Below are 9,752 nucleotides of genomic sequence, written 5' to 3'. Positions count from 1 at the left end.
GGACATCTCACCCGGTCCGGACGTCCCTATCAGAATCCGAGCAACTCAACGGCCGTTCCAACAACGAATGACCAAATCGTCCCAGAGGTGGACACTCAACCAAAGGCTCCCGAGAACTCAATCCTAAAACAACTCCAGAAGGCAAAAGCCGAAATCTCAATTTGGCAACTGATCGCAACGTCTTTTAAGCATCGACAGGCCTTACTGCAGGCCTTGGGAAAGTTAACCGTGCCCTCCACCTCTTCCCCAGAAGAAATAGTGGGACACATGACGAGAGACGCCCCTGATCTGAGCAACCCGGTCGTCTTCTCCGATGAGGATATTCCCGTGTTCGGAGCCAATCATAACCTGGCCCTGTACATCACCGTATAATGCCTCCAAAAGAATATACCAATGGTCCTCATGGATGACGGTTCCGCCGTAAATGTCATTCCTGTCAAAACTGCCCACAGGCTGGGTATCGAGGAATCTGATTTAATCCCAACGAATCAAGGAGTACGCGCCTACGACGGCACTCGTCGCAAGGTCGCTGGGCTAGTCACTTTGACCGTCGCAACCGGGCCATTAGAAATACAAACTAGTTTTCAAGTGGTCGACATCGACGCGTCCTTCAACATGCTCCTGGGACGTCCCTGGATTCACGCCGTCAAGGCGGTCACCTCAACGCTCCACCAAAAGATCAGGGTCCCCTTCAACGGGAAAACGATCACGATCCCCGCTTCCCAATTAAAGCAGTTATGAGAAGAGGGGTAGCCTCCCAAGCCATTGAGGAGGACGACAATGAAATGTGGGGTTTCCAAGCCGTAAACGCCATAACTGATAGGAATTGGCAACCTCTGAGTGTGACCCGTTCACCAACCTCACGATCAACCGTATCATGATGCGTCAAGGATATTTTCCGGTTTTGCTGCTCAATCCACTAAAGGACCCATTGCCTCCCTTGAAACAGGCTAAGGTCCCCAACATTCCCTTCGGGCTGGGATACGAACCTACCAATGAAGACATCCAGGAGATGAACCTTTAAATCCGAAAACGCAAGAAGCACGGAGTCATCCTCCGTCTATACCACCTGACTCTCAACGGATACTTTGTCCCCGAGGGAGAGTCTGAACTCTGCCACGAATTTCCGGAGCCGGTCTTTGACTCTGTGGCAAGGGCTAGATACCCGGGAGTGGAAGTCTTCCAGGACTGCTACTTTATCCCCGACAACGTCGAAGCTGCATCAACCGAGTCCAAACCGGCACCATGCCTTGACGGACAAGCTGTCACACTCCTATTTGGGGAAGATAACGTCAAACACCTCGACTATGAGGACATTATCAACATCTCCCTGAAAGACAACCAATTTGATCCAACCGCCTTGATCTCCGATACTGACCAGGAGAAAGCTACCCAGGGCTGGAGGAAAACCATCAAATGGACCGACCGCCAAGGCCGCATTCTCAAGATAACGACTGGAGAAGGCACTATGTTCAAGGAGGGAGGTGAAGAAGGATCTGAGTCTGAGTCTGAGTTGGATTCCGAGTCTGTCATAGCTCCTAACACTCCTGATGTCCCAGTCAAGGTCCCCTTCCCGCTGTTTTATCACAAAGTCGTGGCTGATTCAGAGGCTGAGTCTTGTAAGGTCACCCCCATTCCCATGAAAGGTGACAACCTGGAGCCTGTTCCAGGGGCCACTTCTTCTGTCGTGTCGCCTCTGACTGACCACGAGATGTATGTCCTTTCCGAGCTTTTCGCTTGTGTCAACTTAATGAACGCTAAGTTTGCTTATGACTCGTCTCAATTTAACTGCAATGCAATTCTGAATGATTATGAGGAATTTGACTTGAGCAACTACCCACCTACCTTAGCCAAAGAACTTGACAAGCGGGAAACCAGAACCCCCATCATTGAGGAAACCAAGCCTATTAACATAGGAACCGAGAATACACCTCAAGAACTTAGGATAGGGACAACCCTGGACCCCTCGGAAAGACAACAGTTCATTGACCTCCTCCACGATTACAAGGACGTATTCGCCTGGTCTTACAGAGATATGCCTGGGATTGACAGAGAAATTGCAGAGCACCGGATACCCATTAAACCCGGGGGCTAAACCTGTGAAGCAGAAGCTACGCCGGACGCGTCCTGAATGGGCTCTAAAAATCAAGGAAGATGTGGACAAACAGTTCAAGGCTGGGTTCATCAAAGTGTCTGATTACTCGGATTGGGTGGCCAACATTGTGCTGGTACCAAAGAAAGACGGAAGAATTCGGGTTTGCGTCGACTTCAGGGATCTGAACAAGGCGAGTCAAAAGGACGACTTCCCTTTGCCACATATTGACATTCTGGTGGACAACACTGCGGAACATGCTCTCCTATCATTCATGGACGGGTATGCCGGGTACAACACGATTAAAATGGCTGAGGAAGACATGCACAAAACTGTGTTCACCACACAGTGGGGTACATATTGCTACACAGTCATGCCTTTCGGTCTCATCAACGCTGGAGGAACCTATCAAAGTACCGCTACCACTCTCCTAGATGATATGATGCACAAGGAGGTAGAGGTATATGTCGATGACATGATTATCAAATCAAAAGAACAGGACGGCCACATCAATGCCCTCCGGAAATTCTTTGCTCGTCTGCGGAAATTTAACATGAGACTAAATCCTCAGAAGTGTGCATTCGGGGTCACCTCCGGAAAACTCTTGGGACATGTCGTCAGCAAAAGAGGCATTGAGATTGATCCAACAAAAATCAAAGCCCTTCAACAAATGCCTCGGCCTAGGAACGAGAATGAGATTCGGGGATTTCTCGGTCAGGTTCAATATATCAGCCGGTTTATTGCCAAGCTCACTATGATCTGTGAACCGATATTCAATAAGCTTCGTGCCTCCGACCACACCGATTGGGACGACGACTGTCAAAAGGCGTTCGACAGGATAAAGGAAATCCTATCCAAACCTCCTGTCCTCATGCCACCTCAACCAGGGATTCCTCTATCCCTATACCTGACTGTTACCGACACAGCCAAGGGAGCAATGCTCGCGCAAACAGTTGGCAACGAGGAGCGAGCCAGCTACTACATCAGCAAAAAGTTCATTGAGTGCGAGACGAGGTATACCCAACTGGAAATTAAAAGACATGCCTTGCCCTAGTATGGCCAACAAAGAAGTTGCGGCATTACATGCTCAGCTACTCGGTCCACATCTACTCCAAGATGGATCCGGGTAAATACATCTTCGAAAAACCCGTACTAAATGGAAGGCTGTCTAGATGGACACTCATGCTGTCCGAATTTGATCTCAAGTTCGTACCCCTAGAGGTTATCAAGAGAAGAGCAGTCGCTGATTTCCTAGCAGAAAATCTCGTCAACGAGGATCCAACGACCGACACATGGTCACTTCCTGACGAGGACATCCTTTGTGCCGACTCCGACGCATGGGACCTATACTTTGATGGTGCATCTAATCTGAGAGGCTTCGGGATAGGAATCCTTCTAATATCGCCAGAGGGAGAACACGTTCCAATCTCGGTCAAGCTAGACATCGCCGTCACCAACAATGCCGCTGAATATGAAGCATGTCTCATCGGCCTACAAGCAGCCATCACACTTGGCATCAAGAGAATGAGGGTCCATGGCGATTCCTCACTCATCCTCAATCAGGTATCCGGATCATGGAAAATCCGATCTGACAACTTAGCTCCCTGCCGAGCAAAGATCAATCAAGGGGCCGAGTTCTTCAACCAAGTCGACTACTTCCACTTGTCGCGAGAGGAAAATCAATTTGCTGATGCCCTGGCAAAACTTGCCGCGCTCGTCAACATACCCGACGACATGACATCAATGCACCTATGTGTCGAAAGACGGAGCGAACCAGCTCACATTTATGGCATTATCGACGACGAGGAAAACCATGATGAACCTTGGTACCAAGCCATCCTCAATTACAAAACCAAAAATGAATTCCCTCCTAACTCTGATCAAAGAGGACAAAGAGCCATCCGTTTACTCGCATCACAATTCGTGATAAACCAAAATCAACTCTACAAAAGAACACCCCAAGGAATTCTCCTCCTTTGCATTGACCATCACAATGCCACATGAGTGCAATGATGCTTACACGGAAAATCATGCGGCTAGGTTACTATTGGACCACCATGGAAGCCGATTGCCGTAACTACGTCAAACATTGCCACAATTGCCAACTCTTCGCCAACATACAACACATACCACCATCCCTTTTATACACCATGACATCACCCTGGCCATTCTCAACCTGGGGCATCGACATCATCGGGAAAGTCAACCCGATAGGCACCAATGGGCATTGCTTTGTCCTCGTCGCCATCGACTACTTCACCAAATAGGTGGAAGCGCAGTCATATGCAGTCTTGACCGCCAAACAAGTGGCCAAGTTCATTCAAAATAACATCATCTGCCGATATGGGGTACCCCATGAAATCATCAGCGATTAAGGCTGTCACTTCCGGGCGGAAACTCAAGCTTTGCTGGACAAATACAAGATCAAACGGCATCGATCATCCCCCTACCATCCCCAAACTAACGAAGCGGTGGAGGCAGCGAACAAAACTCTAGTTACCATCATCAAGAAAATGCAAGACAACTACCGCGATTGGCCAAGCAAACTCCCATTCGCACTTTGGGGATACCGAACCTCCATTCGAACACCGACAGGCGCCACACCCTTCTACCTAGCATACGGTAAGGAGGCGGTTCAACCGGTAGAGTTAGAGGTCCCATCTCTACGCATCCTACTAGAGAGTCAAGTCCCTGAGGCGGAATGGACCCGTCGAACGTACGAACAACTCACTCTTCTAGACGAACGGCGACTCAACGCCTTGCACAATGTACAGCTATACCAACGACGTACAACGGGCATTCAACAAGAAGGTCAAACCCAGAAACATCCGGGAGGGCGACTTGGTCCTCAAGTTAGTCCGAGCACCATTACCTGTCGATCCGAGGGGAAAATTCAAACCCAACTGGGCCGGGCCATACCTGGTCAAGAAAATACTTTCGGGGGGCGCAGTGAGACTGAGTGACCTAGACGGGGAGGACTTTACAAACCCGACCAACCTAGACCAACTCAAGAAATACTACCCTTGAACCCTATCAACCAACAACCTAGCCTAGTTTTGCAACTAGCTACTACCTCAACCCTTTTCAAGTCAAGTTCCTCAATATGTTCTGATTTGAAATTGCATGTTTTATCGAGCCTAAGCTGCGGCACCTTGCCCGTTTCGAATGTCCTTTGATCCGTCAAAGGCAACGTCCATTTGCACTACAAAAACAAACCCCCTGAACTATGAGCATGGTTTGATTTCACCTCTTCAGGTGGATACGTAGGCAGTCCCTCTTATGCCTGAGGGATACAACCACAAAATCCAATTCAAATTCACAAAATATTTCGAACTACGATCATGGTTTGATTTCACCTCTTCAGGTGGATACGTAGGCAGTCCTTTCTTACACAAGAAGGATACAACCATTCCCACAATAAAAAAAACATCACCCACATTAACTACAAAAAAAAAGAAGAAAAGGGAAAATCATTCCCTTTCCCACAAAAAATACAAAAAATGAGCCTTTTTCCCTTTCCACAAAATACCACTTTCCCAAGTGCAAACGTTCAGGACGATTTAAATCGAATTGCCTTCACAAAATGGACGGAAGAAACAAGCGTTCAGAATTTTCGACATGAGCAATCCTCTTATTTAATTAATAATGGGAAGGATTACAATTTCAACAACAAACAAAGCTCGACGAGTCTACCACTTGTCAAAGCTAAGGTGTCCACTAACACACCTCACATAGTAAAACTAGCACAAAACACACAATAACTAGCTAGTACAACATAATAAAAACTCACAACAATAATACAACATAATAATAAAGCGGGTAATGGAGGTCTTCACTCTTTCATTCTACCCTTGCCTTTTCCCTCGGGGTACATCTTCCCCTTGTTCTTCTTTTTGGCCCGCCTAGCATGGAATTCTTCCTCGGAACGGATCCTATACGGATCTAAGACGGCGACGGCCTCCGGTCTAGCACAAGACCCAATATTCGACCTGAAAAGAGCCAATGCACGGCCCATCATATTCTTGGGGCCGGAACTCCTCCTCTTCGGTGGTCTCATCACATTGGGGGTAGCTCCATCAACCTACTCCTCAAAGAAGGCACGGTTGGCCTTGCCAACCTCTCGATACTTCAAGACGACAACTTCGTCCTTACGAAATTTGGATCTCTCTTCCAAGGACGGAGCACGTGACCACTTGACATAAGCGGCAGTCACCCATGTCGTGGCAGCGGGGTTTGGCACCTCCCAAAGCGGCCGAGTGGCCCACCACCTTTCAATGGACTCCACAAGCTCGGAGTTCCGGAAAACATTCTCTTGGACGAGAGTATCTTGAGCGGGCACCTTTTGTTGACGCCCCATTTGCCTCATGAGCCTTTCGGGATAAATGAAGGAAACAACCTTACAAACCACCACCATCAAAGAATGAGGACTAGCACCCGAAGCGGGCAACCCCGTGAAGGACCTCAAGTGCCACCACGGCACCACCCAACGGATATGAGGACCACCCTCCTCCGCCAGTCTTGCGGCCCAATAGGCCTCGGTGGAAGCAAAACTATCCGGGTACAAATTCTTCCTCTTGGTAAGGTGACGGAAGGAATAAGAAGAAGAATCAACCGGAGGCTCTACATACCTTTGCCTCTCCAATAGCCACACTTGGAGGATCCTTGGCGATCCGAAAGAGGGAGCCTCTCCACAAGAGCCTTGCTTGTCCAAAGCTTGGATAATCTCTCCAAGCACCAACCATGATGGATCTCTACCATGCTCCATTTGCTCAATCACATGGATGAGGGTCATGCTACCAGGAATGAACCAGAAAGTAGTGAAATCGAGCCTTTTACCGTTCATTTAGTATGCATTTGGAGGAATAGTGAATTTGGAGCGAGAATGTAGCTATTTTGAGATGCGCAAAGAAGAAAGAGAGCTAAGCGAGCAAAGGAAGAACTTCAAATTGCTAGTTCCTACTTTTGAGAGCCATATCTCGGGTTTTACAAAATATATTCAGATGATTCCAATTGGAGATGAAAGTTTGTCCTCTTATCTTTCCAACGCCACCGGAATCACCCTGTTTGCCCAAGTAACGAAGAAATGGCAGCCGTTTGAAGTTCTGTGCGCAAAGTAGGAAACTGTTGCTGGAAAGTACTCGATCGAGTAGAATTTTGTTCGATCGAGTCCTTTTTCTACTCGATCGAGTAGTTGCATTTATTGATTTACTCGATCGAGTAGATTTTCTACTCGATCGAGTGGTTTAAGCTTTAGTTTACTCGATCGAGTGGTTTTAAATCACTCGATCGAGTGGATTCTCTTATGGGCTTGGTCTTTTAGTTTATTTCCGTCATTAGGTTAAATAATTCCTATTTTCTTATAAATAGGAAGTTAGGACGTCAGTTTTAGGGGCTTCTCCTCTGGAATTTTATCACATATGTTACTTTTTCCCTTTTTCACTGTTGAATATTACTTTCTCATTTCCGGATATTTCTACTGTAACTCTTTCTCTCCCTTTTTCTCCTTAATTATTTAATGTTTATTATTCTTCCCTTATTCCTTCTTCCTCTTTTATTCATGTTTAGCTAAATACTCTTGCTAGGATTAGGTGATTCATTAGACGAATGTTAATTGCTAATTAGGTTTATAGATCTGTCGTTGTAGTTGTAGTCTATGTTGTTAATCGCTGCTTTAACTGTATCCCGCTAGTTGAGTCGACACGATTAGCCTTTTAATATTGGTAAACCTTGACCTGGACCGAAAGGTTGGAATAGGTGAGACCTGCAGTGAACAATAGGATGCTTTAGTGAGGGCGAAAGTTAAGCTAACAGCATTTTAGGGCGAATTGAGACCGAAAGGAGATATTCATTGCCCCTTAGACCGACACATCGACCGATCTGTGACCTTACCCGCAATTAATCGACGTTTATTGATGACCAAATCCTAGTTTCCTTTCTCTTTCTGTTAATTTCTTCTATTTTTATCTCTCTTTCCTTAGTCTCTTAATAGTTTTAGTAAATCATTTCAAACCCCCACATAGTGACCCGTTACTCATAGACTAAAATTAGACAGATAAATCTCAATTTTGCCTCCCTGTGGAGATCGACCCTACTTGCGGCTGACTTCTGTTAGTTGTAACTTAGGTATTTATTTTTGGTATTGAACGACGGTATCAAATTTTGGCGCCGTTGCCGGGGAGGCAGCGTAGTTTTATTTGTTTTTATTTAGTTTATTTCTTGTCTCAAGGAGCTTCGGTTCCTTGAGACCGTTATTATGTCTTTCGTTCTTCTCTTTCCACAGGAAGAGAACGAAATTTTTGGTACTTATTTAGCCAGGTTTTTGGAGTGGCTCGAGCCCCGGCGAGATGCATTTTCTCGAACTCCAATTGTCTTTGGACTATCTTCCTGGGTATGAATGACCCTACGCGAGCATACCTAGAATCTATTGGTAAGTGGGATTTCAAGGAATCCCGTAAATGAGGTATTAGAATTCTTTGATTGGTTTGTCTTTGAATCTCTTAAACCCAACTTTTCTCTTCATGTTGACTCAAATGAGGGGGTGGGTGAGACCTTAGAAACCAATCTAGGAAGTGCTGACGGAGACATAGAGGAGACCACTAGCGTGGTTGACAATCCTTTTTATGAGGATAGTTTAGAACCCCTTTATGATTCTTGCACTGATAGTGAGGGTGATTTGAAGGCTCTCTTTGAGAATCTCCATCTTGACGAGTCTAGCGATACGGAGAGTGAGGAGGTAGATTTAGACAGTCTTGAGGTCAAATGGGATACTTATGATGATATAGATGATGAGCCTATTATAGAGGACCCAATTGACCCAATTGACTTTACAACCCCTTGCATCTGGGATGATTATCCACCTTCACCTTTAGCTGACCAAACTCCTTCACCTCACAGTTCTTACACGTCTGAGCATTTAAATTCTACTCGCGTTATTTTTAAGTTGAATGCTGTTGAGCTCCTTCATTTACCACCTGCGGTTAATTTGAGCTTTTATATTCCGCCCTTAGCTGGAGGGCGAATTATTTTGTGAATGATTTTAGGAGCACATAGGAAATTTGTTAGGCTTAAATGTTATTATATTTCAAATTCCTATGCTATTACTATATTATGGTGCTACTTACAGTTTTATGTAGCACATGCGCAGAAGTTTGACAGGTTGCTGCGAGCTTTGAGCTGCTTTGATTGGGTTCAATTAGAGTAGTTGGCTGAAAAAGAGGTCGAGCTGGGACCTATCTGAAACTAGCGAATTTATTTTTAGTTGTTTTTCAAACATTGTATTTTATTTCAGTTGTGTGTAATAATTGGTCTTTGTACCATAGACCATATCAGTATGCTTGCTTTGTTAGTTTTGCGGGTTGTTTTTATTGCGTCTTTTGTAGGAATATACTAAGGATCACTCGATCGAGTACTTTTTGTACTCGATCGAGAGCTTTTGCTGCTGAAATCACTCGATCGAGTACCTGCAAAAAAAATAAAAAATAAAAAAAAAAAATTACTCGATCGACCACTATTCCTCTCTATCGAGCTGTATTGGACGCCCATTGCTTGGATTAGCTTCTTGTGACGATGTTTCGGAGCTATTAGTGACCTCCCACGTTGCTGGCTGGTTTGGGGAGGTCCCTTAATCGCGCAATCTTGTGAGCTTTCCGTATTTACTCTC

The sequence above is a fragment of the Silene latifolia genome, chromosome Y (genome assembly GCF_048544455.1).
Source record: "Silene latifolia isolate original U9 population chromosome Y, ASM4854445v1, whole genome shotgun sequence".
NCBI classification, from domain to species: domain Eukaryota; kingdom Viridiplantae; phylum Streptophyta; class Magnoliopsida; order Caryophyllales; family Caryophyllaceae; genus Silene; species Silene latifolia.
This window is presented reverse-complemented; position numbering follows the sequence as displayed.